The 23,947-nt window shown below is 50.4% G+C and overlaps 1 long non-coding RNA gene across 1 annotated transcript; it reads right to left on the bottom strand.

Annotated features, from left to right (window-relative positions):
* Nucleotides 1-13,236: 13,236 nt before the first annotated feature.
* On the bottom strand, nucleotides 13,237-23,184 carry LOC118476194 (uncharacterized). The gene is made up of 3 exons (XR_004855669.1): nucleotides 22,716-23,184; nucleotides 15,478-20,594; nucleotides 13,237-13,415 (listed from the first exon to the last, which is right to left on the bottom strand). It is a non-coding gene; the product is annotated as an uncharacterized lncRNA (long non-coding RNA).
* Nucleotides 23,185-23,947: the final 763 nt, after the last annotated feature.

Raw genomic sequence — 23,947 nt, 5'->3', positions numbered from 1 at the left:
CCTATCAGGCGTTGGACGTCTCTGGCTGATTGCGGGGGCGTCATGTTGATGATGGCCTGAATTTTGGTTGGATTGGCCTCGATTCCGCGGTGTGACACCAGGTAGCCCAATATCTTCCCCTGGCGAACGCCGAAGACGCACTTTTCGGGGTTTAGGCGAAGGCGTGCGTCCCGCATGTTCGCAAACGTTTCGGCGAGGTCAGCAAGATGGTCCTCCTTGCTTCTGCTGGCGACGACGATGTCGTCCACATACGTGAATATATTTCTGCCGACTTGTCCCTCGAGCACCGTTTTGGTGAGCCGAGAGAAAGTGGACCCAACGTTCTTTAGTCCCTCCGGCATTCTGATGAAGCAATACGTGCCGAAGGGTGTTATGAAGCTGGTGCTGGCCTTGTCCTCCTCCTTCATATATATTTGATGGTAGCCAGAAAAGCAATCAAGGAGTGACATGACCTCGCACCCGACTGCGCTATCGACATTTTGTCGATCCGAGGCAGCGGGAAGTTGTCCTTGGGCCAGGCCTTGTTAAGACTGGTAAAGTCGATGCACATCCGCCACTTGCCGCTCTTCTTCTGCACCATTACTACGTTGGTGAGCCATGTGGGGTAGGCGATTGGCACGATAAATTTGGCCTCAAGCAGGCGATGTACCTCGGCCTTGGCGGCTTCTGTCTTCTCGTCAGACATCTTACGCAGCCGCTGTTTCTTCGGCCTCACCGAAGGGTCGATTCCTAAACTGTGCTCGATGATGGAGCGACTGACTCCGACTAGGTCGAGGGCGGACCAGGCGAAGACGTCTTTATTCTTGGACAAGCAACAGAGGAGTCTCTCCTCATCATGCGAAGTGAGGTCTTCGCTGATGGTGACCGTCTGCTTGGGCGCGGCCTGGTCGAGGGGAACAGTCTTGGTCTCATCGTTGCTCTGTAGCTGTGCCTTGTCGTGTTCTTTGTCAGTTGGGCTAGCAGACGCGGGGACCTCGCGCTGGGCCGTGAGGCAGTGCACGTTTCTTTGTCCGGGGACGAAGTCTCGTTCTATGTTACGTGCAGCCTGCTAGTTGCCGTAGACCGTGATGGCGCCTTGCGGACCTGGTATCTTCATGCACAGGTAAAGTCCGTGAATGGCTGCCTCAAACTTGTTGATGGAGCCCCGACCCATTATGGCGTTGTACGGATACACCATGTCGACTATGTCGAATGTGACTTGCTCACTTCGGGCATTGGGTGCTACACCGAAGGAGAGAGGTAACTCTATTTTGCCGACAGGAAAGGTGCCCTTGCCGCCGAAACCGTACAGCGGGTTGTCTGAAGGCTTGAGCAGGCTGTGGCTTATGCCCATGCGATTGAAGGCGTGGAGGAAGATGATATCCGCCTGGCTGCCATTGTCGACTAAGACTTTATGCAGGTCCCAGCCTGCCACGCTGCAGTTGATAACCATGGCGTCGATGTGGGGTGCGCTGCGCAGATCGATGTCTCGGGCATCGAAGGTTAGTGGCACGTGGGACCACTTTGTCTGCACGACTGGGCCTGTGACGGCGACGTGGTTGACATTGCGGTAATGGTCCCTCTTCTGCCGCTTTGTGTTGAAGTCAGCGCTGGACCCCCAGTGATCATATGAATGACTCCGCGATACGGCTGATCGGCGAAGTCCTCTTGCTTTGGGGCGTGGGGGTGGTGGATGTTTTGTTGTTGCTGTTGTGGAGGTGGGGGTGGGGAGGTACGATTTGTACCTCCTGGTGGTGCTGGTATGCGTGGTGCGGTGGATGCGGAGCGGGGCCGTGGATGTATGGCGGAGGGGTTGCTGATATGTGTGCGCGACAACTCTAGGGTTGTCGGCTGGCTGCGCCCGTGCCATCCTGTCTCTGGTGGCCTTCGTCTCGGGGCAGTCTCTGGTAGGGTGGGCGCAGTCTTCGCCGTGGAACAGGCAGTAAAATCTGCGCGGCTGCTGCACGCGTCCCTGGCCCCGACCACGAGTTCCGTTCCCGCGGCCCTGGGGGGGATACTCCTGGCGGCGAGGGGCCTCGCCAGCGGGGTGCTGGTTGGCAATGTTGTGCACCTGCTGCTGATTGCGGCCGTCCCGACCGGAGTCTGGCTACGAAGGCCGCGTCCATGTGCGGCTGGACTGTGGAGTGTCTTTGGGTTTCCTCTGAGACTCGACTTTGCGCTGGTGGAGCTCTTCGGATCTGGCATATTTTTCAAATAGCCGATACAACTCCTGGAGGTTCTTGGGCGGATCCCTGATGCAGTGGCTGTAAAGGACGCCGGCCCGTAGGCCACTGATGGCGTAGTGGATGGCGATTTGGTCATCGACCGAAGGCAGTTGTGACTTGAGGGTCAGAAACTTGCGATAGTATTCCCGCAGAGTCTCTTTTTCCAGCTGCTTGCAGAGTGAAAGTTCGGCCAAGGCGTCGATGTCTGGGCGGTACCCTTGGAAGTTGAGCAAGAATTTGTCCCGGAGACTTCTCCAGGAGTCGATGGACAATGGCGGCAACCTGGTGTACCAGGTGAGGGCTGGGCCTTCGAGGGCAATGATAAATGACTTGGCCATCGTGGCGTCGTCCCCTCCGGATGATGCAACGGCGACCTGATAGCTCATGATGTACTGTGCTGGGTCAGTGCTGCCGTTGTACTTGGGATAGGTCCCTGCCCTGAAGTTGGCAGGCCATGGTGACACCTGCAGGTGAGGCGCCAGGGGACTTCGCTCGTCAAGATAATTGACGCCTTGGAATGCCGCGACATGTGGGATGGCGTGTCCGCGCTGAGGGATGAACAGGTCTTCGATTTGTGCGCGTTGTTGGAGGGGTGGGTCGTGTTGCAGGCCGAGTTGGCCCTCGCTCTACATGAGGGTGATCTCTTGTTCAAGCTCCTGAGCCTTCTACTCTTCGTCGCGTATCATCTGTCGCACCTTGGCTTGTGCGGACACGCGTTGGCGCTTGGCCTCGAGGATCTCTTTTTGCTTCTGGAGGTTGCGGTTCTTGATGCGCAATGCGCGCAGTTGTAGCTGTTCTTCTGCCGAAACGCCGATGACTTCGCCGTCCTCGGTGGCGTCCGCGCCCTCTGGTGGAGCGAAGCCTAGGGGGAAGTTGTGGTTGTCCTCCAGAGCTACAGGTGCGAAGACTGCCTTCGGGAGTGGGTTGCTCATTGCGCTGCCTCTTGCTGAGTGCGTCGTCTTCGCGGGCCTCTTGGTGGGTGGTGTCGACAAGGGCCTTGCCCTTTTTCTCGGCCAGTAGTGCTGCCTTCGCAGCCTCGTCAGCCTTCGAGGTAGCTCTCTTGGGTGCCATCGTGGGTGGTTTTTTCGTACCACGAACGGTGGGCGCCAAATGTTGGAACTTGCTCTCCCGAGCAAATTGATCCAACGGGGGAGTGAGAGCAACGTAAACAAGGTTTCAATTCGAGATGGCAAAAGCTCTGTTAATCTGGCCTCTCAAGGGCACTGTGCGGGGGTATTTATAGGTGTCTGAGTGCCCAGCGTCAAGGATTAAGGACACATGTGCCCTCAGGTGCCTAGGTTCCCACTGGAATATTCTCATTAAAGCAGGGTTACAGACTATAATAACAGGAGAACCTTTACAAATTAGGCCCGTACTGCGCAGTGATAGCGCGGGGCCCGTTATGACGGGCCAGATTGCGCGTGGGATCCAGTGCCGGGCGACGCCGCGGGACGGGGCGACCTCGCCATAGGTCTTCATCCTTCGGCATGCCGGACGAAGAGCGAAGACTGCCGGTCGTCGTCTTCGTTGGTGCAGCGAGACTGACGAAGGCGTCGAGCAAAGGGTAGCGTCTTCGCCTTCGCCCCAATAGTTCACCAAGGTTTTGAGCCGGTTGTACATGTCTTGTGGCTCCTCCCCTTGGCGAAGCCGGAAGCGACCGAGCTCCCCCTCGATCGTTTCCCGCTTGGTGATTTTGGTCACCTCGTCTCCTTCGTGCGCGGTCTTTAGCGTGTGCCAAATCTCCTTAGCACCTTTCAATCCTTGCACCTTATTATACTCCTCTTGACTTAGAGAGGCGAGAAGTATAGTTGAGGCTTGGGAGTTGAAGTGTTGGATTTGGGCCACTTCGTCCTCATCATAATCTTCATCCCCTACGGATGGTACCTGTACACCAAACTCAACAACATCCCATATACTTTTGTGGAGTGAGGTTAGATGAAATCACATCAAATCACTCCACCTAGCATAATCATCACCATCAAAAGTTGGTGGTTTGCCTAATGGGACGGAAAGTAAAGGTGTATGTTTAGGAATGCGAGGATAGCGTAAGGGGATCTTACTAAACTTCTTGCGCTCATGGCGCTTAGAAGTGACGGATGGCACGTCGGAGCCGTAGGTGGAAGGTGTGAAGTATCGGTCTCGTAGTAGACCACCTTCCTCATCTTCTTTTTCTTGTCGCCACTCCGATGCGACTTGTGGGAAGAAGATTTCTTCTCCTTCCCCTTCCCCTTGTTGTGGGATTCTTCCGATGAAGCTTTCCCGTGGCTTGTAGTGGGCTTGTCGTCGGTCTCCATCTCCTTCTTGGCGTGATCTCCCGACATCACTTCGAGCGGTTAGGCTCTAATGAAGCACCGGCTCTGATACCAATTGAAAGTCGCCTAGAGGGGGGTGAATAGGGCGAATCTGAAATTTACAAACTAAATCACAACTACAAGCCGGGTTAGCGTTAGAAATATAATTGAGTCCGAGAGAGAGGGTGCAAAACAAATCGCAAGCAAATAAGGAGTGTGACACGCGGATTTGTTTTACCGAGGTTCAGTTCTCGCAAACCTACTCCCCATTGAGGTGGTCACAAAGACCGGGTCTCTTTCAACCCTTTCCCTCTCTCAAACGGTCCCTCGGACCGAGTGAGTTTCTCTTCTCAATCAAACGGGAACAAAACTTCCCCGCAAGGACCACCACACAATTGGTGTCTCTTGCCTTGGTTACAATTGAGTTGTTCGCAAGAAAGAATGAAAGAAGGAAGCAATCCAAGCGCAAGAGCTCAAAAGAACACAACAAATCTCTCTCACTAATCACTAAAGCCTTGTGTGGAATTGGGAGAGGATTTGATCACCTGGGTGTGTCTTGTATTGAATGCTTAGCTCTTGTAAGTAGTTGGAAGGTGGAAAACTTGGATGACTTGAATGCAGGGATGGTTGGGGTATTTATAGCCCCAACCACCAAACTAGTCGTTTGGTGGAGGCTACTGTCGCATGGCGCACCGGACAGTCCGGTGCGCCACCGGACACTGTCCGGTGCGCCAGCCACGTCACCAGGCTGTTGGGTTCCGACCGTTGGAGCTCTGACATGTGGGCCCGCCTGGCTGTCGGTGGTGCACCGGACAAGTCCTGTAGACTGTCCGGTGTGCCACCCGCGCGTGCTCTGTCCTCTGCGCGCGCAGGCGCGCATTTAATGCGCTGCAGTCGACCGTTGCACGCGAAGTAGTCGTTGCTCCGCTGGCTCACCGGACAGTCCGGTGTGCACCGGACATGTCCGGTGAATTATAGCGGAGCGGATTTCCGAAGCTGGCGAGTTCAGAGTCGCTCTTCCTTGGGGCACCGGACACTGTCCGGTGGTGCACCGGATAGTCCGGTGAATTATAGCGAAGCGCCTCTGAGAATTCGCGAAGGTGTTGAATTCAGCTTGGAGTTCCCTGGTGCACCGGACACTATCCGGTGGCACACCGGACAGTCCGGTGCGCCAGACCAGGGAGCACTTCGGTTATCCCATGCTCCTTTTTGTTGAACCCTTTTCTTGATCTTTTTATTGGCTTTTTGTGAACCTTTGGCACTTGTGTAACTTATAGACTAGAGCAAACTAGTTAGTCCAATTATTTGTGTTGGGCAATTCAACCACCAAAATCAATTAGGAAATAGGTGTAAGCCTAAATCCCTTTCACCGCTCATTGGGATCGCGCCGCGCGGGGATGAGGTCGCCGCTCCCCAGGACGGGCCGCGGTTCTGCGCCCCTCCTCCTCCAAGGCGTTGGGACCCCCTGCAGTCGACGCATCGGGTACCTCCTCGGCTAAGGAGGCACACTTCCGATCACCGACCTCGAGTAGCGGCGCCTCAGCCATCTCAGCATCGGCGGCGGCGTGTGGCTCCACGGGCAGAACGGCAACAGCCTCGGCAGAAGCTGGTGCCGGCGCCAGCAACACGTCAGGTGGGCTCAAGGCCGCGGCCGCGCCAGCAGTCTCCCCCGGCACGACGGCCGCCTCGACGGAGGGGTTAGCCTGGGGAGCTCGCCCCATGGCAACTCGTGCCGCCTGAGCCCCCCGCTTGGGGGCATCTTGTGTGGAGGCCAGCCGACCGACGTGGCACGGTGCGACACTAGCTGCAGAAGCCAGCACCGTCTTAAGGGCCTTCCGGGGGGCCAGACCAGCCGAACCGTGCCTCCGTTTGCTGGGAGGAAAAGGAAAAGCAGGATCAGGACACACGAAGAAGGAGCCAGGACAGAGGTATCCTCAGATACTTACCCGCTCCGGACCAAGGCCAATCGTGCCTGCGGGGAGGCCCCTCGGGCCTCGGTCCCCGCAGGCACTACCGAAGTTTGCCCCGTTGCCGGCTTCGGCACCGTCCCCGCCTCGGGCGCCCGGGGCACCGAAGGGACGGTCCGCCCAGGCGTAGTCACGACGACCCGAGGATCGACCTCCTGTGCGGCCGGCACGGGCGACTGCTCTTGGGGGACAGACGGGTCGACCTGACTCCCCGGGGTCACCTCAACTACCTCGGCCAAGGGGTCAAGTACCCCCTCAGCCTGCCCCTGTTCTTTGGACTGGGACCCTGATGTCCCGGCCCCAGATACCGACGGCGCCAGCCCACTCAGGGGCTGGCTCGATGACCCCTGGCCCAGCCTCAGATCCGGGCTGAGGCCAAGGCGGGCCGTCATGTCGTCGTCTTCGTCATCATCGTCGTCTTTGTCATCAGATCCGCGCGGCTCGGTCCACCGCGTCCTCTGGGACTGGTGGCAGGGAAGGCTTGTAACACCCCAACTCCTGGAGACGGACGGAAATCCCGACTGTGAGAACCAAGGGCAATCTAACACAAGAAAGAAGAAGGAGCAGACACTCACCAGGGACATGCACCCACGCTCGGGACGCATCAAGGGCTGGGCAAGGGCGTCGGCGTCCAGCCTCCCTACCGTGCCCGCTACCCGCTTGCGGAGGTCATCGGCGGAGAGGGGGACCGAGGACATCTGTGAACCCTCCAAGTCGACCCCCGGCATCATCTCCGAAAGCGGCAACCGCCGCTCTGTCAAGGGAAGCACCCTCCGGCGATGGATGGCGGCAACCACCCCCGTGGCGGTAAGCCCTCCATCTCGCAGCTCCTGCAAGGCCTCCAGAAGGGGCTCGAGTTTCTCGTGTTTCTCGCGCGCGGCCCCATAGCGCCAGTTGCTGCCGGCGGCAGTCACCACTCGTTGAGAAAACGACGGGAGCCTCCCATCGTCATTCCGGAGGTAAAACCAGCGACGCTGCCACCCCTTGTTCGAAGACACAAGGATGGCGGGGATGTACTGTTGCGCGCGCGCCTGCCTCAATTGGAGGATGCAGCCACCGGCCCGCACCGCCATGTGGACCTTCTTTTCCCCCGTCGTCAAGGCAAAAGGCTCCATGGAGAAGAGATGGGTCCACAGATCCCAGTGGGGGTCAATCCCCAGAAAGCCTTCGCAAACCACCGCGAAGATGGCCGCTTGCGCGATGGAGTTGGGGTTGAGATTGTGCAGCTCCACCCCGTAGTAATGCAGGAGCGCCCGCATGAAACCGCATGCAGGCGGCGGGGTCGGGCCGGCCCTGCTCAGAGGGACCATCCACTCCGGCTGCGGGTCACCGGAAAGGGGATAGAGCAAGCCATCAGCGACAAGGGCCTCCAGATCGTCCACCGTGACGGTGGAGAAAGGCCACGGGTCGCGCGGCGGAACGACGGTTACCCGGTCGGCCATCGCCAAGCGAAGGGGGTGGCGGCGGAGCGGACAAGGTGCGTGGTTTTCTTTCTCTGGCTATTCCCTTGGGATGCGGAAACCAAAGCAGGAGGCGAGCAGCAGAGTAAAGAACCGCCACCGGTCCCTCTTCCGGATATATAAAGGCCCGGGCAAGACCCGTTCAACACTTCGCCCGAACCCACCGTGAAATTCAAACTCGAAGGCGAAACGCCCGTTCCTCGAACGACTCGCGCACGCACAACGGCTGCACCACGAACCATCCGTCCCGTCGCATTAACTTCGCGGTAGGGCAGGCGACACCTTTGGCAGATGAAGCGGGCGACGTTTCACCTCTGCCATGATGACCGCGTCAAAAAAGGTGCGCCACATCATTTAATTTCGTATACGTTTCCTCTTCCCCTTTCTCTCTCTTGCTACAGGGACCGAAAAGGGGATACTTCAAAAGGGATCCTTCTCCGCGAAGGAAGCGAGCCCCGAGCCCCCCTACTGATCAGGGGTTCGAAGGCTGGCCCCTCGGAAGGGTTCGACAGTCGCCCTAGAGCATTCGGGCTTCAGGCTCATTACTAATCAGAGGTTCGAAGGTTGGCCCCTCGGAAGGGTTCGACAGTCGCCTCAGACCACTCGGGCTCCGCGTCCACTACTGATCAGGGGTTCGCAGGCTGGCCCCCAAAGGGTTCGACAGCCGCCCCAGAACGCGCAGAGCGAGGGATGACTCTAGGTACGTCTGATACATGATCGAGGCTCGGGCTACGCTCCCGAGGTACCCTAGGACATTTCCGAGACCGGCATGAACGATTCTATAACGGAATCCCATCAGAGGGAGGCATCGAGCCCTCGGACCCTATCAAACGGGACCGGGTCCGGCAAATCACCTGCAGGTACTTTTGGAGCGCGCCTCTGGGCCACTAGCCGACCCTTATCGAACGGGGCACGGGCGTCCACTCGGATCACCCGTTAGCAACTCACTGGAAACACCATGTTCGGCGCCCTCCGAGGGCAACATGGCACTCTCCCCCCTCCTCCTTGCGGAAAGGCGACGAAGGGGCGTATGATAAAAGCCGAGTCAGTCCTTGACCGTCCTCTCGCTCTGTGCAGAGGCTCGGGGGCTGCTCTCGCAAACCCGGCTCCGGCCAAACCGTTGACAGTGTCAACATACCAGCCCGAGAACTCGGAACCTGACCATGCACCCGGGCTACGATCAGATCGCATGAGGGAACAACCAGACCGACCGAGGCACCACGAAAGGCATTAAGACCTCGGAGGAGTCAAACCACTCCTCCGAGGCCTCGGGGGCTACACCCGGCGGGTGCGCTCGCGCGCACCCACCGGAGCAAAATGTAACCGAGAAAGGCCGGTCCCCTTGCAAAAAAAGTGCGACAAAGCCTCCAAGCGAGTACCAACACTCCCTTTGAGGCTCGGGGGCTACTGTCGGGGACCATAATTAGGGGGGTACCCCGAGACTCCTAAACTCGGTTGGTAATCACCATCAGCACAAGCTGCAAAAGCCTGATGGGTGCAATTCAGGTCAAGGCTCCGTCCACTCAAGGGACACGATCTCGCCTCGCCCGAGCCCAGCCTCGGGCAGGAACAGTAGACCCATGCGGATTAACGCCTCGCCCGAGGGCCTCCTCAAGCAACGGGCACACCTTTGACTCGCCCGAGGCCCAGCTCGGGCAGGCTTCGCAGTGAAGCAACCTTGCCAGATCGCCTCGCCAACTGACCGTATCGCAGGAGCATTCAATGCAAGGATCGCCTGACACCTTATCCTGACGCGCGTTCCTCAATCGGCAGGGCCGAAGTGACCGCAGTCACTTCGCCCCTCCACTGACTGACCTGAAAGGAAAAATAGTGTCGCCTGCCCTGCTCCGACTGTTGTGGCACCCGCCGGGGTGAGGCTGATAGCAGCCGAGTCCAGCCTCAGGCGCCATAGGAAGCTCCGCCTCGCCCGACCCCAGGGCTCGCCCCCCGCCTCGACCTCGGAAGACGGTCTCCGCCTCGCCCGACCCCAGGGCTCGACCTCAACCTCGACCTCGGAAGACGGTCTCCGCCTCGCCCGACCCTAGGGCTCGGCCTCGACCTGAACCTCGGAAGATGGTCTCCGCCTCGCCCGACCCTAGAGCTCGGCCTTAACCTCGACCTTGGAGGAATCTCCGCCTCGCCCGACCCCAGGGCTCGGACCAACCACGCTACAGGGGGGTACATCATTACCCTACCCCTAGCTAGCTCAGGCTACGGGGAACAAGACCGGCGTCCCATCTGGCTCGCCCCGGTAAATAAGTAATGATGGCACCCCACGTGCTCCCATGACGACGGCGGTTCTCAGCCCCCTACGGAAGCAAGGAGATTTCAGCAAGGTCCCGACAGCCCCGACAGCTGTGCTTCTACAGTGCTTAAGCGCTCCTCCGATGGCCACGACATCACATGCATAGGGCACTAGCACCTCTCCGACAGCCACGTCGGCATGTACATAGGGCTCTGGCTCCTCTTTGCCAGACACGTTAGCATATTGCTACACCCCCCATTGTACACCTGGACCCTCTCCTTACATCTATAAAAGGAAGGTCTAGGGCCCTCGTACGAGAAGGTGGCCGCGCGGGAGGATGGGCTGACGAACAGGCTCTCTCCCTCTCTCGCGAACGCTTGTAACCCCCTACTGCAAGCGCATCCGCCCTGGGCGCAGGATAACACGAGCCACGGTTCCCTTTTCCCCCCTTGTGTTCCATCTCGTGCCGACCCATCTGGGCTGGGACACGCAGCGACAATTTACTCGTCGGTTCAGGGACCCCCGGGTCGAAACGCCGACAATATACATACAACAGTAATATAAAAACAAAACGTATAGAATATATATGACCAAAATAAAACTAAGATGTTTTGTGGATGCATATTAAAAACCTTTGGTCAGAAAGAAAAAATATTACAACTAGCTTAGAAATAATATTCAGTTCTCTTTCAGTGTTTAACTATGTACTATACAACCATACAGAATACATATACAATGATCATCATCACTATTTACTATCCCCATATAGGTATTAGTTCTCCGAAGGCCTATTGAAGCTCTAGATTCTCCAAATTGTGCTAGTCATGTAGGCTTTAACAAGCCTTAGTTAAATACTAAGTCTATATTTAGTGGGTCTCGATGGGCCTTAGTTAAATGGGTCGTGCCAGGCCGGCCCATGGGCTTGACTTGAGGCCCAGGCACGGCCCACATATTGGGTCGTGCCGACCAGGCCCACAATTAGGTTGGGCCGTGCCAGATCTGTATCGTGCCAAAAATTATGTGCTTTGGGCCGATTTATTAGGCACAGCACAAATGTACACCTATAGGTGGATGGCCAAAGCAGCGCGCGACGGGGATGGCAGCGGCGGGGCCGGTAGGGTTTGGAGTTTGGATTATATCTTTTTCTCAAGCATTCCAAACCAACCTTTAATAAATAAATGTAAGTACGTTATCTTTTATTGTCTTCATTGTTTTTATATATATAACTTATCTATCCACTATATAATCATCCCGCATCTATAATCTCTGTTGAGGGACGTTTGAATGTAACAGAGTTAATAGTTAGATAGCTAAAAATTCTAGTGCAATTAGTTAGCTAACCATTAGCTCATTTGCTAAAAAATAGCTAATATTTAAACTATTAGCTAAATTGTTTGAGTGTCTTTAGCTAATTTTAACAACTAATTATTAGCTCTATTACATTCAAAACTATTATCTTTACTATATTTAAAGCATCAGTTTCAACGGTCGTCCCGTGTTATCTTTTTACAAATAACCTCTCACAAATATTTTGAATTAATCCGCTGCACGCCTATACATGGCCAAACGGCGGCCCGACACGGGCCAGACGCCCGCTAGCCCCTCAGTCCATTTGATTAAATTAGCGTAAAATGTTAAAAAACAGTGCAGGAGGTGGGGTTCAAACCGCTCTGATGGAAGAAGGGCGGGATACATTGGGTGAAGTTGTATATACGTTTTTTTGTCGGGCCGGGCTAGCACTACGGGCTGAGGCTACAGCCCAAACATGGCACGACGTTCTTGGCTATTGCAAGCATTAGGTCGTTTCTGAGACCACATTGGCGCAATTGTCACACCCGGTTTTGGAAGGTAAACCGAATGCGAACCATGTACGTGCCAGGATCAGAAATTCACGTACACATCGATTACATAAATGACTCATCATAGCACAATGCTTCTAATAACAATAAAGAATAAATAATGATATTAAAGACTAGAGTCATTTACATAATATGAATCAAAGTACACAGAATCGAAACGTAGCCAATGTAAATAAACCCACCATAGGCAGCTGACTGGGGGAGGTCGCTAGCCTAATCCTCGAACTCGTCGAAGTCCTGGAACTCCTGGAGAACCGCTTCGACGCCTTCTTCTTTACCTGTGCATAGATTGCACCAAAGGCAACCTGGTGTTTTGTGAAAGCAAGGGTGAGTACACATCAACGTACTCAGCAAATGTCCTGTTTGGCTGAGGTGGACTAGCTTTATGTGGAGTTAAGCTCAAGCAGTTGCTTTTAGTTGGCCAGGTGTTTATTATTAGTGGAAGCCAAGTTTTATCATATAACCAACCCGTGAACCATTTCCTCATCGAGGAAGCATCATTATCATCATCGGACCAAAACCATAAATAGAACCATTGTATCTCGATCATATGTATCTCTAATCAAAGAGGATCCCAAGGCCGCTCAAAACCGTGAGCACGACTGATATATCAGTTTCTAATCCTCTGCAGAGGTCGCACACTTTACCCATGAGCCGTGATTCCCGTTTTGCCCGGAGATCATGACTCCCCATTGATCACTTCCTAGGTGGTCCGGCAGGGTATCACTACGTAGCTTTTACAAAGATTCCCTAGAGGCCATAGCCGCCCGTTAGGTTTCTCCAGTTTGATAAACACAGTACCTCTCCCCGCAGGAGGGTGACTAACAAAAGCAAAACGAAAGAACCTCGACACTCAGCCTCGGCAGAGCTAGCACTGTGCCTGGACCCCATTGACGGCACGACGACGAAGCAACTACACCTCTAGTTCCTCTAATTAATTAGCTAAGGGCATCCCATTTCACCCTCATGGTTGCACTGTTATCCCGGGTGGTCTCTCAACGAACAGGTCCTTACGGAGAGGTACTCGGGAAACAACCCGAGTCCCCTTAAATGCCACAAGTATATCACCATATCTAGAATAAAATCATAGTATCATCATTGTATCTCATCATGTTCATTGATTAAAGTAAAGCGCTAGCATGTAGCTAACCATAGTAACCCAAAAGGTAAATCAAGGACAAGGTAAATAGAAAGCTAGTAAATCCTTAGGTTGTTCATAGTATGCGGGACAGTGTATTATAAAGTAAATGAGACATAATGGGTCAGAGGACACTTGCCTTCACCAAACAGATGCTTTGGGTCTTCAATCTCGTAGAACTCGAAGAACCGGATCACTTGGTCGCCAACTCTTGATCTTTGATCCCTCAAAGCTCGGAAACGGATCGCAATCTATTCGCGACGCACAACGAATACAAACAGGTACAAACAAACATATATATGCATAAGAACATTACACCATTAAAATAAGAACATAATAAAATATGCAAAACGAAATAGAGTGCGTTACTACGGTCACGCGAGGAAAAAAGAATTATCGAACTCGAAGCTACGGTCGGGAAGATATCGTGTTTACGCTAAATCAATATCAACTATAACATTTAATTCGATATTACCAAATATAAGTTATATCTAATATTTAGTTTCGCTTAACCTGCTACACTAGCCGCTATCAATTAAACCAATAATTTAATTAAAACGAGAGATTCTAAGCGAGGCGAATTTACGATGAGCGAAACATCACGACAGCGTGCGAACGACACGCGGACATGTGCGCCATAGCACACTGACGACACACGAAACAGTGTGTGCGACCAGCGCGAACGACGCGCGAATCAGCACGACACCACGTGCGGAACAACTCGTGCAACAGGCGAGAAAGACTAAATATGTGACGCGTTTATACTAAATAATTATTTAATAAGTAGTTAAGTTAATATTATCCATGTTAATGTTTATTCTACAAGCACGAGTTGAACACTACACATTTAATCTAATTAGAATATTAATCTAATACATATTAGTCGAGCAGACTTTAAGTTAATTATCTAAAATATGTGACCTGACGAATTAACGTTATTAACATGAGCGTTTACAAGTGACAACAATTTATTACGCGCAGACGCCGCGCGACACACGAACCAGACGCGCGAAGGAAGTGACGACGACGCGCAAACAGTGCGCGAATGACACGCGAACACTCGCGCGGCAACATGCGAGCAAAGCGATAGTGCGCGAACAATGCGCGACGACGTGCGAACACGCACGATCCTCACGCGCGATACGTGCGGACAACACGTGTGAAACAGCACGCACGACACGCGCGAACGACACGCGCGATACGCGAGAAAAGCTAAACAGACGTTACATTTACATTAAACAAATATTAGTTGAAAACATCTGAGTCGGCATTAACCACATTAATTTGCATCTATAAAATCACCATTTAAAACTATACCTTAATTTTAAGTTCAAATAAACCTCAGTTTAACTACCTAATTAACGAAAACATGTGTTACGACCAAATAATATTACTAACATGTAGTTGAGGTTATTACGAAGTTGCTACGACTGAAACGAGTCGAGACGGACTCGCAACGCGACATATAAATTGAATAACTAGTGTTTCTCGAATTTAGACTACGTGGCACGATTCTATTGGTGGAAGGCTAACCATACGATGGACCACATGAAAAACGGTCATAGAAGATGTGGGATCCATTGTGAGGGCTGGTTTCTAGGATCTCGTGGATGCATGTGGGTGGGGCCAGGCAATTTGCAAGCACATACGGAGGTGTCGTTTGCATCGCATGCAAGGGGCTCACACATGCGGTTGTTGCACGATGTGTGTACGGTGGTGGGATTTGCGTGCATGCGGCCATGCAGAGTGGACCCCACATCATTTCTACTTTCTTCCTTGGCTGAAAACGCACACGGTGGTTTCTTCTACGCGAAACGTGGACGCGCAGAGACTCCGAGCGATGGTGGCTCGCTGGCAGGGGTGGATCTCGCGGCGGCTGGCCGCGCGCATGGTTGCCGCACCCGAAAAACACCTGGGCAGGAGCGAGCTCGGCCGCTGAAGAGGAGAACTGGCCTCTAGCCATGGCCGCGTCAGGGCGGGTCACAGGGTGCTGTGCTGCTTGTAGGAACGCCGGGCTGGCCGCGCGCCATGGCCTCCTGGCCGGCCAAGCTATAGCACGCGCAGGGGCATCGCCTTGCCTTGCCGCGACGCGGTCGTTTGCCTGGAGGTGTTTTCGCGTCCTGGTCAAGAAGTCGAGCGGGGGTTCCGGCCAGGATTCACACGCGCTCGGCTCTAGGAAGGTAACGCGTCGCGATGAGGAGCATGACGGAGGTGCCGCGCATGCTGGTGGCCTAATCTGCGCGCGCAGGTCGTCGCTACCGCGAGCTTAGGGGTCTACGAGGAAGAGAGGGAGAAGGAGAGGGTCCTGCGTACCTGGTAACCGCTGCCCTTCATGGATCTGGGGTGAGACGAGGAGCTTTCTGACGGCTAGGGATGTATTTATAGAAGAGAGAGGATGTGGAAGACGGTTGTAAAATTTGTCGCATGCCGCGTCATGGCCGAGCGAAAAAAGATGGTCACGCGACGAGTTGCGCGATACAGTGTACGACGGAGGCTGAGTCAGACGGATGGTAGAAAGGGTTAGATAAAATTAGACGAAAATGGTTAGAGCTGGCTCGCGGATCCGAGATGACGGGTGGAAGGCGAAGGGGTAGACGGGGATAGACAAGGATTATGTCGATGACGCGAGCAGCATGCCGTTCGCGAGAAGAAGCAGTTCGATGATCTCATGAAAAAGAGCACGAGATCGGGAACGGATCGACGAGAGGAAGAGAAATATATATACATATTATCGAGTTTCCAAAAAAACTTATAGTTTTTGCAACTACTACATTTTTGGTATTTAATTAATATTAGAAAGACTAAAAATTCATATTTTAATACTCGGAGAAACATTTCGAAAGTCCCAGCAATCCCTAAAAACACTGTCGAGATAATCTTTTTATGTTTCAAAAACCTTTTACACCCATAAACAATATGCAACGACATGAATACAACAATCAAAGCTTCTCTAGCTAGGCTTTTATTTCACTAAGTTAATGCCTATATAAAACAAAATAATTCTCCACTTTTAGGAAAAAGAGAAGAAGAGCGAAGAGCTGAGAGAGTAACACCTGAATTTGGTGGATATTTAAAAAGAAATTTTATACCCCTAAAATCAGGGTGTTACAGATCAAACCCCCTTAACAGAATCTCGTCCTCGAGATTCAAGAAGAGGCTAGCAAGAAAATGAGATTGGTTTATTAGTGTTTCATAGCTTCTTCTAACCCAGCTTTGACTCTGTCAGCTTTAACTTGCGGACTGGTTGCTTTGACCTTCAGGTGCTTGAGACCGATTGATGCAATTCATGAAGATCTCTTTGACCTGTGGGTTGGACCCACACACGCTTTCGTTGCGCCACTCTGATCTTGTTGGTTGACGTGGATCACATTGTCTTCATTGGGGTTAGCGGCTAACCCCCTTAACAGGAGCGTTGATACACACTTGATGAAGATGCTACCGACTCTGATCTTGACTGATTTGAAGGAGTTGGAGGATGCCGACCGGACAGGTGCAAGAGGAAAGGGTAGCGAGAAAAGGTAAGTATAGACGGATTAGAGAGAGTAGGGGGAGAACCCAACTAATTAACTATATGGCACTTACCTGGTAAACTGATGTCATTGCGGACCCAGGGCCACAACACACCAACACTCATCACAAAGAAGCAAATCAGTCATAACACAAAGACAAACAGCACAAGCATACAACAACAAACATCTCATTGCTATACGTAACTTTTAATTAAATGGTGGTCTTTCCTTAAAAAGGGAAACTACTCTAAGGCCAATAAAAGGCAAGGGGAATAATAAGACATGGAGGGGCATGAGCATAATAAAGGATGGAGCTAAAGCAAGGATCATAGTTACAAGGGAGAAAATGCAACCAAGGGCAGGGTAGGTAAACACCATTCTCAAATCGAGATGGGAAAGGTGATGTTTCAAAAGGTAGGCATAGGAGAAGCATCATGGAAAGATCTAGATATTAGGAAGGTAAGGGCGACATCAAACAAAAGCTAAGACTTGCAACGCGACATAGGAATAGGGAACGAACAAGAGCGGGGAGGGGTATGACAACACTCTTGAAATGAAATGGGGGAGGCGGCTTTAAAATGCAGGTACATGACAAGCATCAAAGTAATGATCGAAGGATGACATGGGTTAAGGTGATAACGGACAAACACACAACAAATGATGTATATAGAAAAAAAACCTGTGAGGCATCAAAGAAGGGAAAGCAATCAATGGTGAAGTGGGTGAGGTATTATCCTCCGACAGCGATGAAAAAGAGGTGGCTTTAAAGGGTAGGTTCAAGATAAGCATGTGGGCAAGGGCATAGGTACCACGAGGGTTTAAAGGTGATAACGGGCAAGGATGTAGGAGAGGAGGTAAATGTGCATAAGAACCAAGAATATAAATACCACAAAGGATGGAGTTAAGACAAGACATGCGAATGGAAAAGGAGAGGGTACGTCCAGGGGCCAGATAGGTAAATTGCCACTCTCCAATTGAGGTGGAAGAGAGGAGATTTTAAAGAGCCAGCATAAAGATGAGTATCAAGGCAAGATCGATGGATGACAAGGAGATGGTGATAGCAAATAAAACACATAGCAAAGGATGGAATTAAGGCAAAACTCGTAAGGCGACAAGAAGTGAAAAGAAATCAAGGGAGAGATAGGTAACCCACAACTCTCAAACTGGGCTGAAGGAAAGGGGAGGCTTTTAAAAGATAAGCTCGAGGTAAGCATTTAGGTAGAAGACATAGATATCGCAAGGGTCAAAGGCGATAACAGACAAGGGTATATGAGAAAAGATGAAGGCATAAAAGAGCCAGTGGTATGAGTACAACAAAGAATGGAGTTAAGATAAGACTCACACCTAGCGAAGACGAGGTTCCGACCAAGGGCAGGATAAGTAAAACACTTCCCTCGAATTGAGATGAGAGAGGGAACTTTAAATAACAGACATAAGATAGTCATCAAGGTAAGATGGAGAGACGGCGAAGGTAAAGGTAGTAACAGATAACAAAGGATGGAGTTAAAAACTCGCAAGCGACAAGGAATAGGATACAAACTGAGGGAAAATAGGTAACCTTCAATGTTTAAAATTGTGACGAAAGAGAGAAGGTTTTGGAGCGCAGGTATAAGATAGGCATCAAGGTAAGGTATAGAGGTGTCAAAGATGAATGTGATAATAATGAAAGGCATAACAAAGGATAGAGTTAAGGCAAGACTCGCGAAATGGCGAAGTGGACAAAATAATCAAGGTAAGATAGGTGAGGGTGCAATAGAATGGTTGAAGTAAGAATTCATTATCGAGAGAAGTTATAAAGGAACAATGAGATCACCAAGGATGGGCAACATAAAATGATCGCTCATGGACCGTTAAGAAACAGGGGTGGTCAAGGACATGTTAACTGAAATGTCTTGAACAGTTATTGGGGTATGAAAATAAGCATACATAAGAATATAAGAGTATGTAAGACTCCAAGGATACGAGCATACTAAGACCAAGGGCATAGAAATTATCGAAAGATAATGACTTAACAACAGAATAGAAAGGGATCTCAAAAGACAGGAAGGGCATGAAAATATAAACTAGAATGTTTATATGGGCAACAGAGTTTTCAGGGTTAAGTATTTGAATTAAGGGATAAGGGTATGGAAGAATCCAAAAGATGCAGCAAGTCAATACCAATGGAATAGATATGGTCAAATGGTAGCAATTTAATAATGGAAGACAAAAAGAATCCCAAAAGACAAGAAGGTTATGATCAGGGGGCATCTACAAAGATGTCGCAAGCACAAGAGTGAGATCAGATCTAATAGAATGAATAGGTGAAGCATAGACAATATTAGAACAAAATACATTTGGCAAGGTGATATATAGAAGCATAACATAGAATTAGTCGAGGTGACTAATATTTTGAAGCAGCATCAAGGATGGGGTGAAGTAAAAGTCAATAAGTCCTTAAAACGGTCAATGTTACTCTAGGTCAGCGGTCCTATAGTCAGCCTGGCTTTGATACCACTTATGTCACACCCGGTTTTGGAAGGTAAACCGAATGCGAACCATGTACGTGCCAGGATCAGAAATTCACGTACACAGCGATTACATAAATGACTCATCATAGCACAATGCTTCGAATAACAATAAAGAATAAATAATGATATTAAAGACTAGAGTCATTTACATAATATGAATCAAAGTACACAGAATCGAAACGTAGCCAATGTAAATAAACCCACCACAGGCAGCTGACTGGGGGAGGTCGCTAGCCTAATCCTCGAACTCGTCGAAGTCCTGGAACTCCTGGAGAACCGCCTCGACGCCTTCTTCTTTACCTGTGCATAGATTGCACCAAAGGCATCCTGGTGTTTTGTGAAAGCAAGGGTGAGTACACATCAACGTACTCAGCAAATGTCCTGTTTGGCTGAGGTGGACTAGCTTTATGTGGAGTTAAGCTCAAGCAGTTGCTTTTAGTTGGCCAGGTGTTTATTATTAGTGGAAGCCAAGTTTTATCACATAACCAACCCGTGAACCATTTCCTCATCGAGGAAGCATCATTATCATCATCGGACCAAAACCATAAATAGAACCATTGTATCTCGATCATATGTATCTCTAATCAAAGAGGATCCCAAGGCCGCTCATAACCGTGAGCACGACTGATATATCAGTTTCTAATCCTCTGCAGAGGTCGCACACTTTACCCATGAGCCGTGATTCCCGTTTTGCCCGGGGATCATGACTCCCCATTGATCACTTCCTAGGTGGTCCGGCAGGGTATCACTACGTAGCTTTTACAAAGATTCACTAGAGGTCATAGCCGCCCGTTAGGTTTCTCCAGTTTGATAAACACAGTACCTCTCCCCGCAGGAGGGTGACTAACAAAAGCAAAACGAAAGAACCTCGGCACTCAGCCTCGGTAGAGCAAGCACTGTGCCTGGACCCCATTGACGGCACGACGGCGAAGCAACTACACCTCTAGTTCCTCTAATTAATTAGCTAAGGGCATCCCATTTCACCCTCATGATTGCACTGTTATCCCAGGTGGTCTCTCAACGAACAGGTCCTTACGGAGAGGTACTCGGGAAACAGCCTTAGTCCCCTTAAATGCCACAAGTATATCATCATATCCAGAATAAAATCATAGTATCATCATTGTATCTCATCATGTTCATTGATTAAAGTAAAGCGCTAGCATGTAGCTAACCATACTAACCCAAAAGGTAAATCAAGGACAAGGTAAATAGAAAGCTAGTAAATCCTTAGGTTGTTCATAGTATGCGGGACAGTGTATTATAAAGTAAATGAGACATAATGGGTCAGAGGACACTTGTCTTCACCAAACAGATGCTCAGGGTCTTGAATCTCGTAGAACTCGAAGAACCAGATCACTTGGTCGCCAACTCTTGATCTTTGATCCCTCAAAGCTCAGAAACGGATCGCAATCTATTCGCGACGCACAACGAATACAAACAGGTACAAACAAACATATATATATATGCATAAGAACATTACACCATTAAAATAAGAACATAATAAAATATGCAAAACGAAATAGAGTGCGTTACTACGGTCACGCGAGGAAAAAAGAATTATCGAACTCGAAGCTACGGTCGGGAAGATATCGTGTTTACGCTAAATCAATATCAATTATAACATTTAATTCGATATTACCCAATATAAGTTATATCTAATATTTAGTTTCGCTTAACCTGCTACACTAGCAGCTATCAATTAAACCAATAATTTAATTAAAACGAGAGATTCTAAGCGAGGCGAATTTACGATGAGCGAAACATCACGGCAGCGTGCGAACGACACGCGGACACGTGCGCCATAGCACACTGACGACACACGAAACAGTGTGTGCGACCAGCGCGAACGACGCGCGAATCAGCACGACACCACGTGCGGAACAACTCGTGCAACAGGCGAGAAAGACTAAATACGTGACGCGTTTATACTAAATAATTATTTAATAAGTAGTTAAGTTAATATTATCCATGTTAATGTTTATTCTACAAGCACGAGTTGAACACTACATATTTAATCTAATTAGAATATTAATCTAATACATATTAGTCGAGCAGACTTTAAGTTAATTATCCAAAATATGTGACCTGACGAATTAACGTTATTAACATGAGCGTTTACAAGTGACAACAATTTATTACGCGCAGACGCCGCGCGACACACGAACTAGACGTGCGACACGAACGCGCGAAGGAAGTGACAACGACGCGCAAACAGCGCGCGAATGACACGCGAACACTCGCGCGGCAACGTGCGAGCAAAGCGATAGTGCGCGAACAATGCGCGACGACGTGCGAACACGCACGATCCTCACACGCGATACGTGCGGACAACACGTGTGAAACAGCACGCACGACACGCGCGAACGACACGCGCGATACGCGAGAAAAGCTAAACAGACGTTACATTTACATTAAACAAATATTAGTTGAAAACATCTGAGTCGGCATTAACCACATTAATTTGCATCTATAAAATCACCATTTAAAACTATACCTTAATTTTAAGTTCAAATAAACCTCAGTTTAACTACCTAATTAACGAAAACATGCGTTACGACCAAATAATATTACTAACATGTAGTTGAGGTTATTACGAAGTTGCTACGACTGAAACGAGTCGAGACGGACTCGCAGCGCAACATATATATTGAATAACTAGTGTTTCTTGAATTTAGACTACGTGGCACGATTCTATTGGTGGAAGGCTAACCATACGATGGACCACATGAAAAACGGTCATAGAAGATGTGGGATCCATTGTGAGGGCTGGTTTCTAGGATCTCGTGGATGCATGTGGGTGGGGCCAGGCAATTTGCAAGCACATACGGAGGTGTCGTTTGCATCACATGCAAGGGGCTCATGCATGCGGTTGTTGCACGATGTGTGTACGGTGGTGGGATTTGCGTGCATGCGGCCATGTAGAGTGGACCCCACGTCATTTCTACTTTCTTCCTTGGCTGAAAACGCACACGGTGGTTTCTTCTACGCGAAACGCGGAGCGCAGAGACTCCGAGCGATGGTGGCTCGCTGGCCAGGGTGGATCTCGCGGCGGCTGGCCGCGCGCATGGTTGCCGCACCCGAAAAACACTTGGGCAGGAGCGAGCTCGGCCGCTGAAGAGGAGAACTGGCCTCTAGCCATGGCCGCGTCAGGGCGGGTCACAGGGTGCTGTGCTGCTTGCAGGAACGCCGGGCTGGCCGCGTGCCGCGCTGGCTGGCCGTCAGGCCGCCGCGCCGGCTGCCGCGCGCCATGGCCTCCTGGCCGGCCAAGCTATAGCACGCGCAGGGGCATCGCCTTGCCTTGCCGCGACGCGGTCGTTTGCCTGGAGGTGTTTTCGCGTCCTGGTCAAGAAGTCGAGCGGGGGTTCCGGCCAGGATTCACACGCGCTCGGCTCTAGGAAGGTAACGCGTCGCGATGAGGAGCATGACGGAGGTGCCGCGCATGCTGGTGGCCTAATCTGCGCGCGCAGGTCGTCGCTACCGCGAGCTTAGGGGTCTACGAGGAAGAGAGGGAGAAGGAGAGGGTCCTGCGTACCTGGTAACCGCTGCCCTTCATGGATCTGGGGTGAGACGAGGAGCTTTCTGACGGCTAGGGATGTATTTATAGAAGAGAGAGGATGTGGAAGACGGTTGTAAAATTTGTCGCATGCCGCGTCATGGCCGAGCGAAAAAAGATGGTCACGCGACGAGTTGCGCGATACAGTGTACGACGGAGGCTGAGTCAGACGGATGGTAGAAAGGGTTAGATAAAATTAGACGAAAATGGTTAGAGCTGGCTCGCGGATCCGAGATGACGGGTGGAAGGCGAAGGGGTAGACGGGGATAGACAAGGATTATGTCGATGACGCGAGCAGCATGCCGTTCGCGAGAAGAAGCAGTTCGATGATCTCATGAAAAAGAGCACGAGATCGGGAACGGATCGACGAGAGGAAGAGAAATATATATACATATTATCGAGTTTCCAAAAAAACTTATAGTTTTTGCAACTACTACATTTTTGGTATTTAATTAATATTAGAAAGACTAAAAATTTATATTTTAATACTCGGAGAAACATTTCGAAAGTCCCAGCAATCCCTAAAAACACTATCGAGATAATCTTTTTATGTTTCGAAAACCTTTTACACCCATAAACAATATGCAACGACATGAATACAACAATCAAAGCTTCTCTAGCTAGGCTTTTATTTCACTGAGTTAATGCCTAAACAAAATAATTCTCCACTTTTAGGAAAAAGAGAAGAAGAGCGAAGAGCTGAGAGAGTAACACATGAATTTGGTGGATATTTAAAAAGAAATTTTATACCCCTAAAATCAGGGTGTTACAGCAATGGTCTCCATGGTGTTTGAGGTTGCTGAATTGGATGGAGCAACAATGATTTGTCACACTAACAGTAAAATGAAAGGTTATTTGTTGATTTTAAACGTTAGTAATTGCTACGAAGTAGCATAATTTATATGGAGCGCATGCAGTTTTTATTGATGCTTGACTTTAGCAATCACTCTATATTTTGATATATCTTTTTTATAAGTTTGAGTTTACGTGACTTATTTTAGAAACTTGAACTCACAAATTTTCTCTTATTTGACCTCTGTATGGTGGAATTATCTCATTTTATAATCTTCGTTCGTTCAGTCATTCATTGTGAACTCTTTTCTAATCGCTCACTTCATTGACCGTGTTGTACCAATACATATTTGTCGGGGACCATAATTAGGGGTACCCCCAAGACTCCTAATCTCAGCTGGTAACCCCCATCAGCACAA

Source organism: Zea mays, chromosome 1, assembly GCF_902167145.1.
Source record: "Zea mays cultivar B73 chromosome 1, Zm-B73-REFERENCE-NAM-5.0, whole genome shotgun sequence".
NCBI lineage: Eukaryota > Viridiplantae > Streptophyta > Magnoliopsida > Poales > Poaceae > Zea > Zea mays.
This window is presented reverse-complemented; position numbering and strand designations above follow the sequence as displayed.